The sequence below is a fragment of the Camellia sinensis genome, chromosome 11 (assembly GCF_055761805.1).
Source record: "Camellia sinensis isolate YWXY chromosome 11, ASM5576180v1, whole genome shotgun sequence".
Lineage (NCBI taxonomy): Eukaryota > Viridiplantae > Streptophyta > Magnoliopsida > Ericales > Theaceae > Camellia > Camellia sinensis.
Genome location: NC_138971.1, coordinates 173,679,982 through 173,698,379, shown reverse-complemented (window position 1 = coordinate 173,698,379; position 18,398 = coordinate 173,679,982).

The following is an 18,398-nucleotide window of genomic DNA, read 5'->3' as shown; positions in this document are numbered from 1 at the left end:
CAACCAACCAATAACATTTATTGTTCTGCTATTATGCCTCCTAGATTTTAATTAAAAAATGATTTTCAAAGATTTTATTTTTTTAACCCGTATTTTAATTTTAAAAAATCAAAAAAATATTATTAAAAAAATAACTACTCAAAACCAACTCTAATTACCTACAAACATTATAATAGGTTCTCTAGATAAATTATGGGTTAGAGAGTGAAAAGCTCATAAGGGTGAGATTTAATTTTGTGTGTTAATTTAAAAAGTGAGTAATTGTTTCAATAAGGAATGTAGTTTTTTCCAGTCCAAATCTGAAAAATGTAATAAAATAAATATGTTATAATTATTGAATTGATTTTTTTTTTTTTTTTTTTTTTTTTTTTTTTTTTTTATGAATGATATACATGAAAATTTCATAAAGATGAATAGTTTATAATATCTGATGATACAGCGTGCTCCAGATAGAATGGGTCAGATTGATCCACGCTTTCCAAACCGTTGCCCGAGTGTTGAGCCCACAGAGAAACCTGCACAAGAGTTCAACGGAAACAGGGAGTCCCCCAGCGAACCCTCCAACGAGTAAGTTAGAGAAGTGAGAGTGATGGGGCGTAGAGATAGGGTAGTGATAGAGAACTTAACCTTTTCTTTGTCTTAGAAGCCTGTTTATATCCTCTGTTCATCATTGCCTTGTCCACTCCGAGCTGTCATGTTAGCCGAAAGTCTATGTTCTAGCTTGCCTTGTTCGTGGTGAAGCTGTTCTATTCCGACGTGAATGGGTTATCGTAATAAATGTTGTAGGGGAACTCATTAATGGCTGATATGTGGTGCAATAACTCTGCAGGATCTTTGTCTATTGATGTGGCTGGTCCTACTCTTGACAAGTGTCTAGATATCATTGGTTCTTGATGTAACATTAGGTTCCAGGAAAGTTGGGCTTTAGTAATTGAATCATGGATTAGACCATAAATGGTGGGCCAAAAGCTCCTATAGGTCCACCTACATCAGTAATCCCCCATTCCCAAGTGCAGCTTCAGTCCAACGAAGGGAATAAGAAAGAAGACAGGGGTGGTGAGAGGTCGACGGAGAGAAGACCGACTGGGAGGTGGGCCGACCGCGAGGGGTGACCGAGTGGGAAGGACGACAGCTAGGGGTGACTGAGTGGGAAGGCCGATCGCAAGGAAGGCCGACTGTGAAGGGTGGCTGAGTGGATGAACCTACCGCAAGGGGGGCCGACTGTGAATGGTGGCCGAGTGAGAAAGGAAAATGGCGGTGCGCGAGGCTCGAGGAACGGTGTGGCACGTGGTGATGTGAAGTGGAATAGACAGGGAAGGGGAAGAGAGTAGTGGATCGTGGGCATACACATGGCATAATCTTTTAATAGGAGAGGTGATGCATTAGTAAGAAGTGAAGGGACGGGGTAATATAGGGTAATGAAAAGGCAGGGGCGGAAGTTTTTCGAAATTTTTCAAACTGGCGAAATTTAATCTTGACCCTTGGAATATAGGCAAACCGTGGGCATTTTGGAGTTATTCGCTCTACCTACCTTATCGCCAAAAACCAACATATCCTTGAAGTGAACTCATTTGTCTCGTGTGACACACCTCTGCAACACTTTGCAAACTTCTTTGTGCCAACGTCCGAAATAATACGTAGACACGTAGGAGAAATGGCCCGGGAGGAAGTGCCGGCCGCAAGGCTTGACTCGTTAGGTGATGATGACGCGGTGGAATTGGCAGAATAGTATCAGGTGGAGCGAAGGGAGGGAAGGGAGCCACTCAAGCGGTGTGGGCTCGTCCAACGACGATGATTGCGGCCGCGAGGCCCATTAGCCAAGTGGAGCTAGACCACTGGCATACCAAACCAGACAGATCCACGTTTACGACGGAAGAGTTAGAGGGGGTACGGAGGAAGTACCAAATTCCCGTGAAAATAGGGTTGAGGCTGCCCACGTCCAAGGAGAGGGCGTCAGATGTACGGTCGGATGAGTTCAACCTATACGAGGAGGCGCTACGGGGGGATCTGAGGCTACCACTCCCCTAAATTGTGGTGGATGTGCTTAACAGGTTAGAAGTGGCGGCAAGGCAGTTGATGCCGAATGCCTGGAAGATATTAATGGCCTGTGCGAGCGATTGGGCGTAAGCGACTAGAGGAGCGGCCATAACGGTGGAGGAATTCTTCTCCTACTACAAGGCCTCCGGTCAACAGGAGACGTGGGTAACCTTGCAGGCTGTGACAAGGCGGGGTCTAGTAACGGGCCTGCCGTCCTCGGTGAAGGGGTGGAGACCGAGATGGTTTTTCATATCAGCGAACAGTATGAGGGGAGTTCGCACAACATGGAAGGTCCCCACAAAATTGGTTATGCCAAAGTTGGATGTGGCAGCCGAAGACAGGGTGAAGAAAGTGAAGGAGTGGAGGGAGGAGAATGGGGTGAGGTGGGATAAGTTGGTCCTTCCTTCAACCTTGGTTGCCCTGAAACTAGGACCGCAGCCATTGGAAGAGGATCCGGCGATGGAAGAATTAGAGGTGCGGAGGAAGGCGAAGGAGGAGAGGAGATTGTTCCCCAGAGCGGATAAATATAAGGAGACACAATTGGAGCTTGCCCTTAAGTTGGTGATGATGGAGCGGGTCCGACCGCGTCCCAAGCCGTTAGGCGACAAAGATTTAACTGACTTTGCCCCATTGCCACCCCCGGTAGACCCGTTAAAAGAGAGGGGTAAACAGGAGGTGAAGACAGTTTTGAAGAAGTCAAGGAAGAAGAGGGAGGTGTAAAGGGAGGAAAAGACGCCCCTGCCTTGAAAAAGATGAAGGTTGGGGGGGACGTTGCCCCTATGGTGGAGAAGATGAAGGAGGGAATGGTGGAGGCAGTTGTAAAAGGGGAGACCGCCCAAGTGCTGAAGGAGGACAAGAGGCCGAGCGCCCAAGTATTGGGCGAGCACTTGGGCCTAAGTGTCCAGATGGCGACGAGGTGTAGGGGTGTACACGATCCGGATTGGTTCGGTTTTGAAAAAATCCAAGAACCGAACCGATCCTAACGGTTCTGTGATTTTGAGAACTAGACCAGACCGTTACACTTATAAAATCGAACCAGAACCAAACCGAAAAAACGGTTCTGTTTCGGTTTGGTTTACGGTTCCAAAAATTTATATTTACAAGAATAAATTGTTAATATTAACAAAATAATTACTCAAACTAATTACATTTAACTCATGATAAAAACTAATAATATTAAGACATTACTTAACATTACATATATATAGCATCCTAATATCATTAAAATTATAAAAAACCAATTAATAAAAATAAAACTTGATATTATATATATATATATATATCTTTTAAAATTCGGTTCGGTTCGGTTCGAACCGCGATTTTTTCATAAAATCCATTAATCGAACCGTTTTTACGGTTCCCATATTTCTTAATTCGAAACCAAACCAATTCTTAATAGAACCGAACCAAATCGTATGATTCGGTCTGGTTCGGTTCGAATTACCGATTTGAACAGAATTTTGAACAGCCCTAACGAGGTGGTACCTGCCCCAAAAATAACCCCCAGTCCCAGTGAAGGAAAGGCTGGGATCAGCAAACCAACGACGAGTGCCGCGCTGGCGATCGCATTGTACCACGCGCGTACGTTATCAGGTCGCTCGGTAGAAGGAGAGGAAACCAGGGTCGCAACCGACCGCCTTATTGGAGTGGTGGAGGATGCGGCCGTACGGTCCATGGCGTGGTTGGCAGAGGCCAACCTCTTGAGGGGGTTTTGCTCAGCCCATATGGAGGCAGCGACACTAGCGACTGCCTTGATGAACAAAGCAGCGCACTCGAAGATGGAGGTAGAGCCGCTGAGGACCCAGCTGGAAGAGTCAAATTACAGCTGCACAACCTAAGGGTTGAGACAACGAGGTGGAGGAAGACCACTCGAAGTATGTGCGTGAAAGGATTGGAATATACGCAAAGGGCGAAGAACATGGAGGTGTTGGCGCTGGTGCACAGCTATTAGGCGGAACGAGCCAGTGCCATGCTCCTCGAAACCAAGTCAGAACTAGAAGCGGAGCACCACAAGGCGATATCGCTTGAGTTCGAGTTGGCGGGCGAGAAAAGGAAACTAGAGGAAGTCTAGCAAGCTTGCACCATTGCCAACGAGAGGTGGGAGGAGGCCATGACCAATAACGAAGATCTGCGGGATCAGGCGGTGAAGAACAAAGAAGAGGCCGATAATCAGATTGCGACATTGGGAAGGCCCTGGCAGAAGAGAGGGTGAAATTGGTATCTGAGAGAGCGGTGTACCCCGATCTGTGCATGGCGGCCGTAGAGTAATTCAAGGGGTCCGCCGACTTCCAGATGGCCATAGATGCCGCTATCGCCAGCAGCCTGGCTAAAGAGGGAAGCGGGGGGGCTAGGCCGTCGGGAGTGGCCGCTGGAGGTAAAAGCGAAGAGGAAGTTATCCAGAGCTTCCAGCAGTCAGACTTTTACAAGCATTGTCACGACCCAAACCGGCCCCTATGGGTTTAGCACCGTAACCGGCCAGTAATCCGAGATTACCGAAGGCCTGCTTAATAGTAATACAGTAATACAGAGTACAGGGGCATGGCGGAAGCCAAAACAGTAAATAGACAATGTCCAATGAGCTGTGACAGTCTGTATGTAAAAAGACTTTTCATATATATATATATACAATTAGTACCAAGACAATATGTACAATGTATACAATCATTCAGGACAGGGACTTAATCCCTATTAAACAGTACAGTACAAAAACATTCAGTCTAAACAGTAGTTACATAACAGATACAGAAAGGAAAAAACTAAAACACCCCCAAAGCCCTGGCTTGACAGGCTTGGAACCTCGCAGTGAGGTACAATGGTTGGCTTTGACAAAAGGGAGCCTAACCCGCACTCCTAGCTCCGGTCTGGTGCTTGAACACCTACATATATATATGAGCAGTGAGCTAAAGGCTAGTGAATAACATAATGCGTAAAAGAGGTTAGGAATGGATGTCCTTTCAGTATTGAAAACAGTCAATTGATTCAGTGTATCAGTCATTCAGTCATAACAGTCATATGTGGTACATCTAATAACAGAATAGTACAGTAAACAGTAGGTCTTGAAAGACCGAACAGTCAATGATGGCCATCAGTAATGGTTCCAAATATGAGAACCGACAGAGATCTCTGTAACAGTAGCAGTAACAGTAACAGTAGTTGCTAAGGATGCCATAATATAGTTCAGAATAGATGACAAACATTTATTCAGTTAACAGTAAACAGTTCAGTTAATCATTCAGAAAATATTCATTTTCGAACATATCTTTACAACATTGTTACTCACATAGTTCTGGGCTACAGATAAGCTAGAGCGCGTCTCCGAAAGCCAATCCTACACAGTTGCAGAATGAACACACACTAAGCTACACAGTTGGGAAAATAATAACTTAATCCCTATCTTGACTCAGTGTGGTTCTACCTTAATATCCTCATCAAGATGCCTTAAATTAGGCCTAAGAATGCCTAGGATGGAATGGGGATGTAAAGATGTGCTTTAAAAACATTTTCAGAATTTTCAAAAAACAGAGGTTTCGCTCGAGCGTAGGATTCCCCGCTCGAGCGGACATGCAAACAAAAGACTCCGCTCGAGCGTAAACTTTCTCGCTCGAGCGTGCTGAAAAAGTACTGGATGTGTGAAAATCACGCTCGATGGGCGCTCGACACCCGCTCGAGCGTGCAAAACCCCGCTCAAGCGGACTGTAAAACAGATGAAGTGCTGGGAACACGATTTTTCCGCTCGAACGCCAGTAATCCCGCTCGAGCGGAAGTCCAAATTCTAGAAATTCCAAATTCGAACCTCAAGCTCAAAACCAAGTTTTAAAGCACCAAATTCGATCCTTTTGGGCTACTTTTCTGGAAAACACTCAAAACTCATAATATAACATGTTTAAAAGATCAATTTGAGAAATCAAAGCCCAAAGGTAGTTCAATTAAATCCAATTTCAAACCAATTTTCATGAACATAACTCAAACATGACATGCATGAGTTTAAATCAATTCAAAGCTTCAATTACATGCTCTAATGAGCCAATTTCTTCCAAAACATGGTAAAATCATGAACTATGATCAAAAGATGAACATGCATGTGACAATTTTCCATGAAAATAACTTTAAACTCATCAATATGGGCATGCATGCATGTAATGGGCTTCAATTCAACATATAGAATCAATTCTAGACTTTAACTCACTAAATTTCCATGATTCATGAAGATACAACTTAAATACATAAACCAAGGGATAGAATCTCTACCTTAGGTCTCCAATCACAAGTCTAGAGGCTCAATTTGGCAAATTCTTTAACAATTCTTCCAATTTCCAAGCAAACCATCAAGTTGAACTCAATTCTCTCACCCTCTCTCACTCTTGGTCGGCTAGCTCTCAAGGAAAAAGGCTGATGAAATGTTTGGTATGAATGTAATAAAGCTCAATATGTTTTGTATGAGGTGGGCCACTAGGTGGCAAAGTGGTAATTAAGCTAACTATTGCAATTTATCCTTATTTAATCTAATTAAATCATACCAAATCATATTTCAGGTAAATACACCATAAAATCACATAAATTATGATTAATACATATCACTAATCAATTTCAGATTCGGCCGCCGATAAGGTCTTCAATTTGCAGTTTAAAGCATAAAACATGAACAAATAGTTTAATAGTCAACAGATAGATATGCATTTAAACTAGCACATTCAATCAATCAGTTCAGTTTTTCAGTTAACTCAATTACTTATAATGATCAGTCTCAGTTTAGCAGTAATCAGTAGCTTAATCAGTAATCAGTGGTGAGGGTTATTATAGTCTCCCCTCCTTGAAAAGAGTTTGGTCCTCCAAACTCGAATTACCTTCATTCTGGAAGAAAAACAGGATTCAGTGGGAACAATTTAGGATATCTCTTGGCCATGTCATCTTCCTTTTCCCAAGTGGCATACACGCCACCATGGTTCTACCAGTCAACTTTCACTAACGGAATCTCTTTGTTTCTCAACTTCTTGATCCGTCTGTTTACAATCTGTATAGGCCGTTCTTCATAAGTGTAGTCATCGCTTAGCACTACAAGGGTAGGCTCAATCACATGGAAGGGATCCCGAAGGTATTCCCTCAATATTAAAATATCGAACACGTTGTGCATATGCTCTATTTCAGGAGAAAGCGCTATTTGATACGCCACTGGATTGATTTTCTTAATAATCTCATACGGTCCGACGTATCTCGGCGCTAACTTACCCTTGACTCCAAAACGAGTCTGGCCTTTCATTGGTGTCACTTTCACAAAAACGTGATCACCTACTTCATACTCTCTGTCTCGCCTTCTGACATCTGCATAACTTTTCTGTCAGCTCTGTGCGGTTTTCAGTCTCTGTTGGATCAGTTTTACTTTCTCAATCGTTTCATATATAATCTCGGGCCCAAGCAATGGCCCATCTCCAACTTCTGTCCAGCAAATCGGAGATCTACATTTTCTGCCATACAATGCCTCGAAAGGCGTCATACCAATACTTGAATGGAAGCTGTTGTTGTAGGCAAATTCAGCTAACGGTAGATGACTTTCCCAATTTCCCTGGAAATCAAGAACACACATCTGCAGTAAATCCTCCAGAGTCTGGATGGTTCTTTCTGACTGGCCATCTATCTGAGGATGGTATGTACTACTCAATCTCAGTTCAGTACCCAATACTGTTTGTAAGCTTTGCCAAAATCTCGATGTAAACTTCAAGTCCCTATCAGAAATAATGGACACAGACACAGGCACTCCATGCAATCTAACAATTCCATCAATGTAGAGCATAGCCAATTTGTCCGCATTATAAATTATTTTGACAGGTAAGAAGTGAGCAGATTTAGTCAGTCTATCAACAATAACCCAAATTGAGTCCATACCTTTACTGGAGCGAGGTAAACCAACGATAAAATCCATGGTAATATGTTCCCATTTCTACTCCGATATCAGTAAGGGTTGCAGTAAGCCCGCGGGTCATTGATGTTCGGCTTTAACTTGTTGGCAATGAAGACATTTTGACACAAAATCAGCAATTTCTGTCTTCATTCCCGGCCACCAGAAATTTAGTTTCAAGTCTTGATACATTTTCGTATTTTCTGGGTGGATAGACAGTTTCGAATTATGGCCTTCTTGCAAAACTCTTCTTTTCAGTTCAGAATCATTCGGTACACACAATCTTCCCTGGAATTTCAATACATTATTCTCAAATTTGAAATCCGACTTCGGTTTGGATTCCCGTTCTTCGATGATCTTCTTCAAGAAGTCATCATGTTGCTGTTTCTCTTTAATTTCTTTAATCAGTGTCGGTTGAGCAGAAATAGCAGCTATTGTTCCACCTTGTTCTCGCAAAACAATCTCAATGTCAGATTTCTCAAGGTCACAAAGCGACTCTTTCTGTCCGATGAGTAAACAGGCTAAGTTTCCAATCGATTTCTAACTCAGTGCATCGGCAACGGTGTTAGCTTTCCCCGGATGGTACAAAATTTACAAATCATAGTCTTTAATCAGTTCTAACCATCTCCGCTGCCTCATGTTCAATTCTTTCTGTGTGAAGAAATACTTCAAACTTTTGTGGTTTGTGTATATGTAACAACCCTCATACTGTTTACTGATTAATGACTGATTGATTACCGATAATCACCGATTACTACTAAACGGAACTGATAATGACTGATAACTGACTGAGAATTGAACTGATTAAGGTACTGAACTGACTGCCCGAAATTGAAACTGAATTGAGTGAATATATCTGTTTGAATTGCATTTTATCTGTTGACTGTTTGTTTGATCTGTTCGTGTTTTATGTTTAAACTGCTAATTGAAGGCCTTATCGGCGACCGAATTAGAAACCGATTGATGTTCCATGACCCTCGTAATTAATGTGATTTTATGGTGTATTTACCTGAAAACTGATTGGGTATGATTAAATTAGATTAAAATAAGCTAATTAAAGAGTTTGACGTAATTACACTTTTGCCATCTAGTGGGGCCTTTGTCTACTCATATTTGAAGCCTTGTGTATGCTTCATCAAAACATTTCATCAGCCATTTCTTCTTGTTCTAGCCGACCTTAGAGAGAGAGAGACTTGAGGAGTTGATTTCATCTCAATTTTGCTTGTAGAATTGTTTGGAAATTGAAGAAATTGTTAAGGAGATTGCATATTTGAACTCCCTTCTTGAACTACAAGACTAAAGATAGCTCCATTGTCTTCTTGTTCATGTTTTGAGTTGATTGTTGCATGGTTCATGTTAGATTGTAGAGCTAAGTCATGATTTGGGTCATTAATGGTGAATTGAAGCTTAAGTGTTGCATGCATGTACATATATTGAAGTTTTGAGGTTGTAGTTCATCATACCTCACATGCATGTCCATCTTTTGGTCATACTCCATGAGTTCATCTTGTTTTTGAAGGCTTGAGCTCTTTTGAAACAGCATTAAAGCTTTGAAAATGATTTAAGATCATGCATGTCATGTTTGAAGATTGTTCTTGAAAATGATTTGAAATTGGTTTGAAATTGGGTTTGAATTAAACACCCTTGGGCTTTGATTTCTCAAATTGAGCTTTGAGCCACGTTATTTTATGTGTTTATAAATGTTTTCCAGAAAATGAGCCCAAGAGGATCGGCTTTGATGCATTTAAACTTGAGTTTGAGCTTGGAGGTGCAATCTGGGTTTTCCAGATTTCGCAATTCCGCTCGAGCGGGGAAAGTTACGCTCGAGCGTGGAATCCGAGCAACCAGCATCTCTCTGCACTATTTTGCAGTCCGCTCGAGCGGAGGATTGGGCGCTCGAGCGGAGTCATGTCTCAAGCTCGAGCGGGCGTCGAACGGAGATTTCACCCATCCAGTACTTTTACAGTACGCTCGAGCGGAAAAGTTTACGCTCGAGCGTGTACCTTTGTTGCATGTCCGCTCGAGCGGGGAAACATGCGCTCGAGCGGGACTCTGTTTTTCTGAAAATGCTTTTAAATGTGCATCTTTGCATCCTCATCCCGTTCTAGGCATTCTTAGGCCTAGTTTAAGGCATCTTGTTGAGGATATAGATGTAGAACACACCGAGGCATTAGGGATTAAGTTGTTATCTTTCCCAACTGTGTAGCTTAGTGTGTGTTCAACCTGTTAACTGTGTAGGGTTGGCGACTGGGGAGACACGCTCTAGCTTACTGTAGCCCGAACTCTGTGAGTAACAATTGTGTAAAGATATGTTCAACTGATATCTTTTGAATACTGAACTGAACTGTTTACTGAACTGGTATTACTGAATGAATGTATGTCCTTTATTTCTGAACTGTACTGTGGCATCCTTAGTACCTACTGTTTACTGTTACTGTTACTGTTACAGAGATCTCTGTCGGTTCCCTCGTGGAGCCACTACTGTTTACTGACTGATGGCCATCATTACTGTTCGGTCTTTTAAGACCTACTGTTACTGTTATGCTAATGGATGTACCACATATGACTGTTTACTGTACTGAACAACTGAAATACTGATTGAATTGAACTGTTTTCATTACCGTAAGGACATTCATTCTAAACCCCTTTACGCATTATGTTATTCACTGGGTTTTAGCTCACTGTTTATATATATATATGTAGGTGCTCAGCTACCAGATCGGAGCTAGGAGCGTGGGTTAGACTCCAGTTTTGTCAAGCCGGCCTTTGTGCCTCACTGCGAGGTTCCGAGTTGCCATGCTATGGCTTTGGGGTGTTTTGTTTGTTTCTCCCGTCTGTCTCCATACTGTTTGGATTACTGTATAGACTGTCAGTTGCTAACTGTACTGTTATCAAGGGATTAGGTCCCTGTACTGTGTGACTGTAAATTTTGTATAGACCGTACTGTTTGTATATGTATGATTGCATGAAAAATCTTTTTGGCATACAGACTGTCACAGCTCATTGGACATTGTTTAATTACTGTATTGGCTTCCGCCAGGCCCTGTACTCTGTTTTACTGTATTACTGTTAAGCAGGCCTTCGGTAATCTCGGATTACTGGCCGGTTACGGTGCTAAACCCATAGGGCCGGGTTTGGGTCGTGACAGAGTGGTATCAGAGCGATACTTACCACGAGTTATACCGCACACACGTGTCCAAATGAGCTATAGGGTGTCCTAGAAAAGTTATTAGGGCATCTCATGAGCATGATAAGTGTGTGGTTATGTTATGACTGAATACATACTGATGTGGTAAACTGTTAAACAAATGACTGCTTATGTTTAAAACTGTTATAACTGCTTATAGTGAAATGGACAATGCAAATGAACTTGAGTCCTCATCTACTGAGGCAAGAATGGAAAGAATTGAAAGAATGATGGAACTGATAACTGCTAGACTTGAACAACAGAACCAACAGCCTCCTCCTCCTCCTCCGGTACAGCCGGAACCTAATGTGAATGTGAATGATGGGGATATAATTGCTCTGACCCAGAAGTTTAGCAAAATGAAACCGCCATCCTTCCAGGGAGGCCTTGAACCGTTAAAAGTTGAAGCTTGGGTTCTGGAAACAGAAAAACTATTTGAAGTGTTCCCGTGCTCAGAAGCGAATAAAGTACTGTTAACTACCTTCACCTTACAAGAAGAAGCTAGAAGGTGGTGGATGTTGATCCGTGATACAAATACTGTTATGACTTGGGCTCAGTTCAAGGAGTCCTTCTTTGAAAAGTATTTCCCTCAGTGTGTTAGAGATAGAAAAGTGACCGAATTTGAACAGCTGAAGCAGGGCACAATGACTGTTGCGGAATATGAGACGAAATTTACTGAACTTGCCCGTTATGCACCGCATATGGTGGATACTGAGTATAAGAAGGCCAGGAAATTCGAAGGTGGCCTTAATGTTGCAATCCTTGATCGAATAAATGTCTTGAAACTACCGACTTTTGTGGGTGTTCTCGACCGGGCATTGATGGCCGAGTCGAACATTGCAGCGGTGAAACAATCTGAAACACCAATAACTGAATGGCATGGTAAAAGGCAGGGTTTCAAATTCAAGAAAGGCAAGCACAACCCAGCCAACAAGAAACAGAATACGGGGTCGACAACTAGCCCTAGCCAAGGGAGTGGGTTCATACCACCCTGTCCTGAGTGTGGCAAGAAGCACAAGGGGGTCTGCTACAGAATATCTGGAGCCTGTTACAGGTGTGGCAAGGTGGGCCACATGGTTAAAGACTGCCCCTCTACTCCACAAGCCAGTAGTAAAGCTGCACCAAGCGCAGCAGCATCAACTGTAGCACCAAAGCCTAACCCCAGAGCTACCGGGAAAGAGCCCATGAGGTAGGGCCGAGTGTTCGCCCTAGTACCGGGAGACGTGCAAAATACTGAGACCGTTGTGTCAGGTATTCTCTCTATTTGTACACAAAATGCATATGTATTGATTGATTCGGGGTCTACACATTCTTATGTATCGCATGCTTTCTCACGGAAATTGAATAGACCCTTAGAACCTATGAACTATCTGCTAGCCGTATCATCACCCGTAGGGGGATCCATGACATGTGCTTATATGTACCCCGCATGTGAAATTATTGTTGGGGATATGCATCTGTTTATTGATTTACTGCCATTGAACATTGATCATTTTGACGTAATATTGGGGATGGATTGGTTACAAAAATATCATGCCACTATTGACTGTGTGACCAAGCAAGTTGTTTTCCGTCCACCTGGTTTGCCTGAATTTGTGTTTAATGGGAGTGGAGTAGTACCTCCTCCGTATTTGATTTCGTCAGTGAAAGTTGTTAAATTAATTAGAAAGGGGTGTAAAGGATATCTGTGTTCTGTACTGACTGTGTCTACTGATGATAGTGTTAAAACTGATGTGAATTGTATTCCTATAGTCAGAGAATTTCCAGATGTTTTTCCAGATAATCTTCCAGGAGATTTGACTGACAGGGAGATTGAATTTACCGTTGATGTGATTCCCGGAACACAACCAGTTTCTAAAGCTCCTTACCGAATGGCTCCAACTGAACTGAAAGAACTGAAAGTGCAATTGCAAGAACTGTTAGACAAAAAGTTCATCAGACCTAGCACTTCGCCATGGGGTGCTCCTGTTTTGTTTGTCAAGAAGAAAGATGGCTCACTGAGACTGTGCATTGACTACCGTGAACTGAATAAGGTAACTGTAAAGAATAAATACCCATTACCGCGTATTGATGATTTATTTGATCAGTTACAGGGTGCACAAGTGTTTTCCAAAATCGATCTCAGATCAGGGTATCATCAACTGAAGGTTAAACCAGAAGACATTGATAAAACTGATTATGAATTTTTAGTTATGCCATTCGGAGTCACGAATGCCCCTGCTGCTTTTATGGACCTCATGAACAGAATTTTTAAACCATACCTTGATGACTTTATTGTTGTATTTATCGATGACATATTGATTTACTCCAAAAGTATAGGACAGCATGAACATCATCTGAGACTTGCCCTACAAACCTTAAGAGAACAGAAACTGTATGCTAAACTGTCTAAATGTGAATTTTGGCTTGACCATGTTATGTTTCTGGGGCATGTTGTTAGCAAAAATGGAATTTCTGTTGATCCGCAGAAAATTGAAGCTGTAGTGAACTGGCCTAGACCGACAAATGTGACTGAAGTCCGAAGCTTTTTGGGACTGGCTGGATATTACAGAAGATTTGTCAAAGATTTCTCCAAAATTGCCCTACCATTGACTCAGTTAACTCAAAAGGGGACATCATTTGACTGGACTGACCAAAGAGAATCTGCTTTCCAGGAGCTGAAAACTCGATTAGTGATTGCACCAGTTCTTACCTTACCTTCAGGTACGGATGGCTATACTGTATTTAGTGATGCTTCTCATAAGGGTTTGGGGTGTGTTTTAATGCAGAATGGGAGAGTTATTGCTTATGCTTCCCGACAGTTGAGACCACATGAAAAGAACTACCCGACCCATGACCTGGAACTTGCTGCAGTGGTGTTTGCACTGAAAATTTGGCGTCACTATCTGTATGGGGTGACATGTGAAGTATACACCGACCACAAGAGCTTAAAGTATTTCTTCACACAGAAAGAACTGAACATGAGACAGCGGAGATGGCTGGAACTGATTAAAGACTATGACCTACAGATATTGTACCATCCGGGAAAAGCCAATACCGTTGCCGATGCATTGAGCCGGAAATCGATTGGAAACTTAGCCTGTTTGCTTACAGGACAGAAAGAGTTGCTTTGTGACCTTGAAAAATCTGAAATCGAAATTGTTTTACGAGAACAAGGTGGAATCTTAGCTGCTATTTCTGCTCAACCGGCGCTGATTGAGGAGATTAAAGAGAAACAGCAACTGGATGACTTCTTGAAAAAGATCATCGAAGAAAGAGAATCTAAACCGAGACCGGGATTCAAATTTGAGAATAATGTATTGAAATTTCAAGAAAGACTGTGTGTACCAAATGATACTGAACTAAAAAGAAGAGTTCTGCAAGAAGGCCACAATTTGAAATTGTCTATCCATCCGGGGAATACGAAAATGTACCAAGATCTGAAACAGAATTTCTGGTGGCCGGGAATGAAGAAAGAAATTGCTGATTTTGTATCCAAATGTCTTCATTTTCAACAGGTCAAAGCTGAACATCAACGACCTGCCGGACTATTGCAACCCCTACCCATACCAGAGTGGAAATGGGAGCATATCACGATGGATTTTATCGTTGGATTGCCTCGCTCCAGAAAAGGTATGGATTCAATTTGGGTTATTGTTGATAGATTAACCAAATCTGCTCACTTCTTACCTGTCAAGACAATCTATAATGCGGACAAATTGGCTGTTATCTATATTGATGAGATTATAAGACTGCATGGAGTGCCTGTGTCTATTGTTTCTGACAGGGATTCGAAGTTTACATCGAGGTTTTGGCAAAGCCTACAAATTGCACTGGGTACCGAACTGAGACTGAGTAGTGCCTATCATCCTCAGACAGATGGCCAATCAGAAAGGACCATCCAAACTCTGGAGGATTTACTGAGAATGTGTGTCCTTGATTTTCAGGGAGACTGGGAAAGTCATCTGCCATTAGTTGAATTCGCCTACAATAACAGCTACCATTCGAGTATTGGTATGGCGCCCTTCGAGGCATTGTATGGCAGAAAATGTAGATCTCCGATTTGCTGGGCAGAAGTTGGAGATGGGCCTTTGCTTGGGCCCGAGATTGTGTATGAAACAACTGAAAAAGTGAAACTGATACAGCAGAGACTGAAAACTGCACAGAGTAGACAGAAAAGTTATGCAGATGTCAGAAGACGGGACAGAGAGTATGAAGTGGGTGATCACGTTTTTGTGAAAGTGACACCAATGAAAGGCCAGACTCGTTTTGGAGCCAAAGGCAAGTTAGCGCCGAGATATGTCGGACCGTATGAGATTATTGAGAAAATCAATCCGGTGGCGTATCAAGTTGCGCTTCCTCCTGAAATGGAACACATGCATAACGTTTTCCACATTTCTATGTTAAGAGATTATCTCCGGGATCCCTTCCATGTAATAGAGCCTACCCACGTAGTGTTGAGTGATGACTACACTTACGAGGAACGGCCTATACAGATTGTAAACAGACGAATCAAGAAACTGAGAAACAAAGAGATCCCGTTAGTGAAAGTTGATTGGCAAAACCACGGTGGCGTGTATACCACTTGGGAAAGGGAAGATGACATGGCCAAGCGATATCCTGAACTGTTTCCACTGAATCCGGTTTTCTTCCAGAATGAAGGTAACTCGAGTTTAGAGGACTAAACTCTTTATAAGGAGGGGAGACTGTAACAACCCTCATACTGTTTACTGATTAATGACTGATTGATTACCGATAATCACCGATTACTACTAAACGGAACTGATAATGACTGATAACTGACTGAGAATTGAACTGATTAAGGTACTGAACTGACTGCTCGAAATTGAAACTGAATTGAGTGAATATATCTGTTTGAATTACATTTTATCTGTTGACTGTTTGTTTGATCTGTTCGTGTTTTATGTTTAAACTGCTAATTGAAGGCCTTATCGGCGACCGAATTAGAAACCGATTGATGTTCCATGACCCTCGTAATTAATGTGATTTTATGGTGTATTTACCTGAAAACTGATTGGGTATGATTAAATTAGATTAAAATAAGCTAATTAAAGAGTTTGACGTAATTACACTTTTGCCATCTAGTGGGGCCTTTGTCTACTCATATTTGAAGCCTTGTGTATGCTTCATCAAAACATTTCATCAGCCATTTCTTCTTGTTCTAGCCGACCTTAGAGAGAGAGAGAGACTTGAGGAGTTGATTTCATCTCAATTTTGCTTGTAGAATTGTTTGGAAATTGAAGAAATTGTTAAGGAGATTGCATATTTGAACTCCCTTCTTGAACTACAAGACTAAAGATAGCTCCATTGTCTTCTTGTTCATGTTTTGAGTTGATTGTTGCATGGTTCATGTTAGATTGTAGAGCTAAGTCATGATTTGGGTCATTAATGGTGAATTGAAGCTTAAGTGTTGCATGCATGTACATATATTGAAGTTTTGAGGTTGTAGTTCATCAAACCTCACATGCATGTCCATCTTTTGGTCATACTCCATGAGTTCATCTTGTTTTTGAAGGCTTGAGCTCTTTTGAAACAGCATTAAAGCTTTGAAAATGATTTAAGATCATGCATGTCATGTTTGAAGATTGTTCTTGAAAATGATTTGAAATTGGTTTGAAATTGGGTTTGAATTAAACACCCTTGGGCTTTGATTTCTCAAATTGAGCTTTGAGCCACGTTATTTTATGTGTTTATAAATGTTTTCCAGAAAATGAGCCCAAGAGGATCGGCTTTGATGCATTTAAACTTGAGTTTGAGCTTGGAGGTGCAATCTGGGTTTTCCAGATTTCGCAATTCCGCTCGAGCGGGGAAAGTTACGCTCGAGCGTGGAATCCGAGCAACCAGCATCTTTCTGCACTGTTTTGCAGTCCGCTCGAGCGGAGGATTGGGCGCTCGAGCGGAGTCATGTCTCAAGCTCGAGCGGGCGTCGAACGGAGATTTCACCCATCCAGTACTTTTACAGTACGCTCGAGCGGAAAAGTTTACGCTCGAGCGTGTACCTTTGTTGCATGTCCGCTCGAGCGGGGAAACATGCGCTCGAGCGGGACTCTGTTTTTCTGAAAATGCTTTTAAATGTGCATCTTTGCATCCTCATCCCGTTCTAGGCATTCTTAGGCCTAGTTTAAGGCATCTTGTTGAGGATATAGATGTAGAACACACCGAGGCATTAGGGATTAAGTTGTTATCTTTCCCAACTGTGTAGCTTAGTGTGTGTTCAACCTGTTAACTGTGTAGGGTTGGCGACTGGGGAGACACGCTCTAGCTTACTGTAGCCCGAACTCTGTGAGTAACAATTGTGTAAAGATATGTTCAACTGATATCTTTTGAATACTGAACTGAACTGTTTACTGAACTGGTATTACTGAATGAATGTATGTCCTTTATTTCTGAACTGTACTGTGGCATCCTTAGTACCTACTATTTACTGTTACTGTTACAGAGATCTCTGTCGGTTCCCTCGTGGAGCCACTACTGTTTACTGACTGATGGCCATCATTACTGTTCGGTCTTTTAAGACCTACTGTTACTGTTATGCTAATGGATGTACCACATATGACTGTTTACTGTACTGAACAACTGAAATACTGATTGAATTGAACTGTTTTCATTACCGTAAGGACATTCATTCTAAACCCCTTTACGCATTATGTTATTCACTGGGTTTTAGCTCACTGTTTATATATATATATATATATATAGGTGCTCAGCCACCAGATCGGAGCTAGGAGCGTGGGTTAGACTCCAGTTTTGTCAAGCCGGCCTTTGTGCCTCACTGCGAGGTTCCGAGTTGCCATGCTATGGCTTTGGGGTGTTTTGTTTGTTTCTCCCGTCTGTCTCCATACTGTTTGGATTACTGTATAGACTGTCAGTTGCTAACTGTACTGTTATCAAGGGATTAGGTCCCTGTACTGTGTGACTGTAAATTTTGTATAGACCGTACTGTTTGTATATGTATGATTGCATGAAAAATCTTTTTGGCATACAGACTGTCACAGCTCATTGGACATTGTTTAATTACTGTATTGGCTTCCGCCAGGCCCTGTACTCTGTTTTACTGTATTACTGTTAAGCAGGCCTTCGGTAATCTCGGATTACTGGCCGGTTACGGTGCTAAACCCATAGGGCCGGGTTTGGGTCGTGACAGTATACCTCACATGTAGCCCCATAAAGGTAGTGACGCCAGATTTTCAGTGCAAACACTACCGTAGCAAGTTCTAGATCATGGGTCGGGTAGTTCTTTTCATGCGGTCTCAGTTGTCGGGAAGCATAGGCAATAACTTT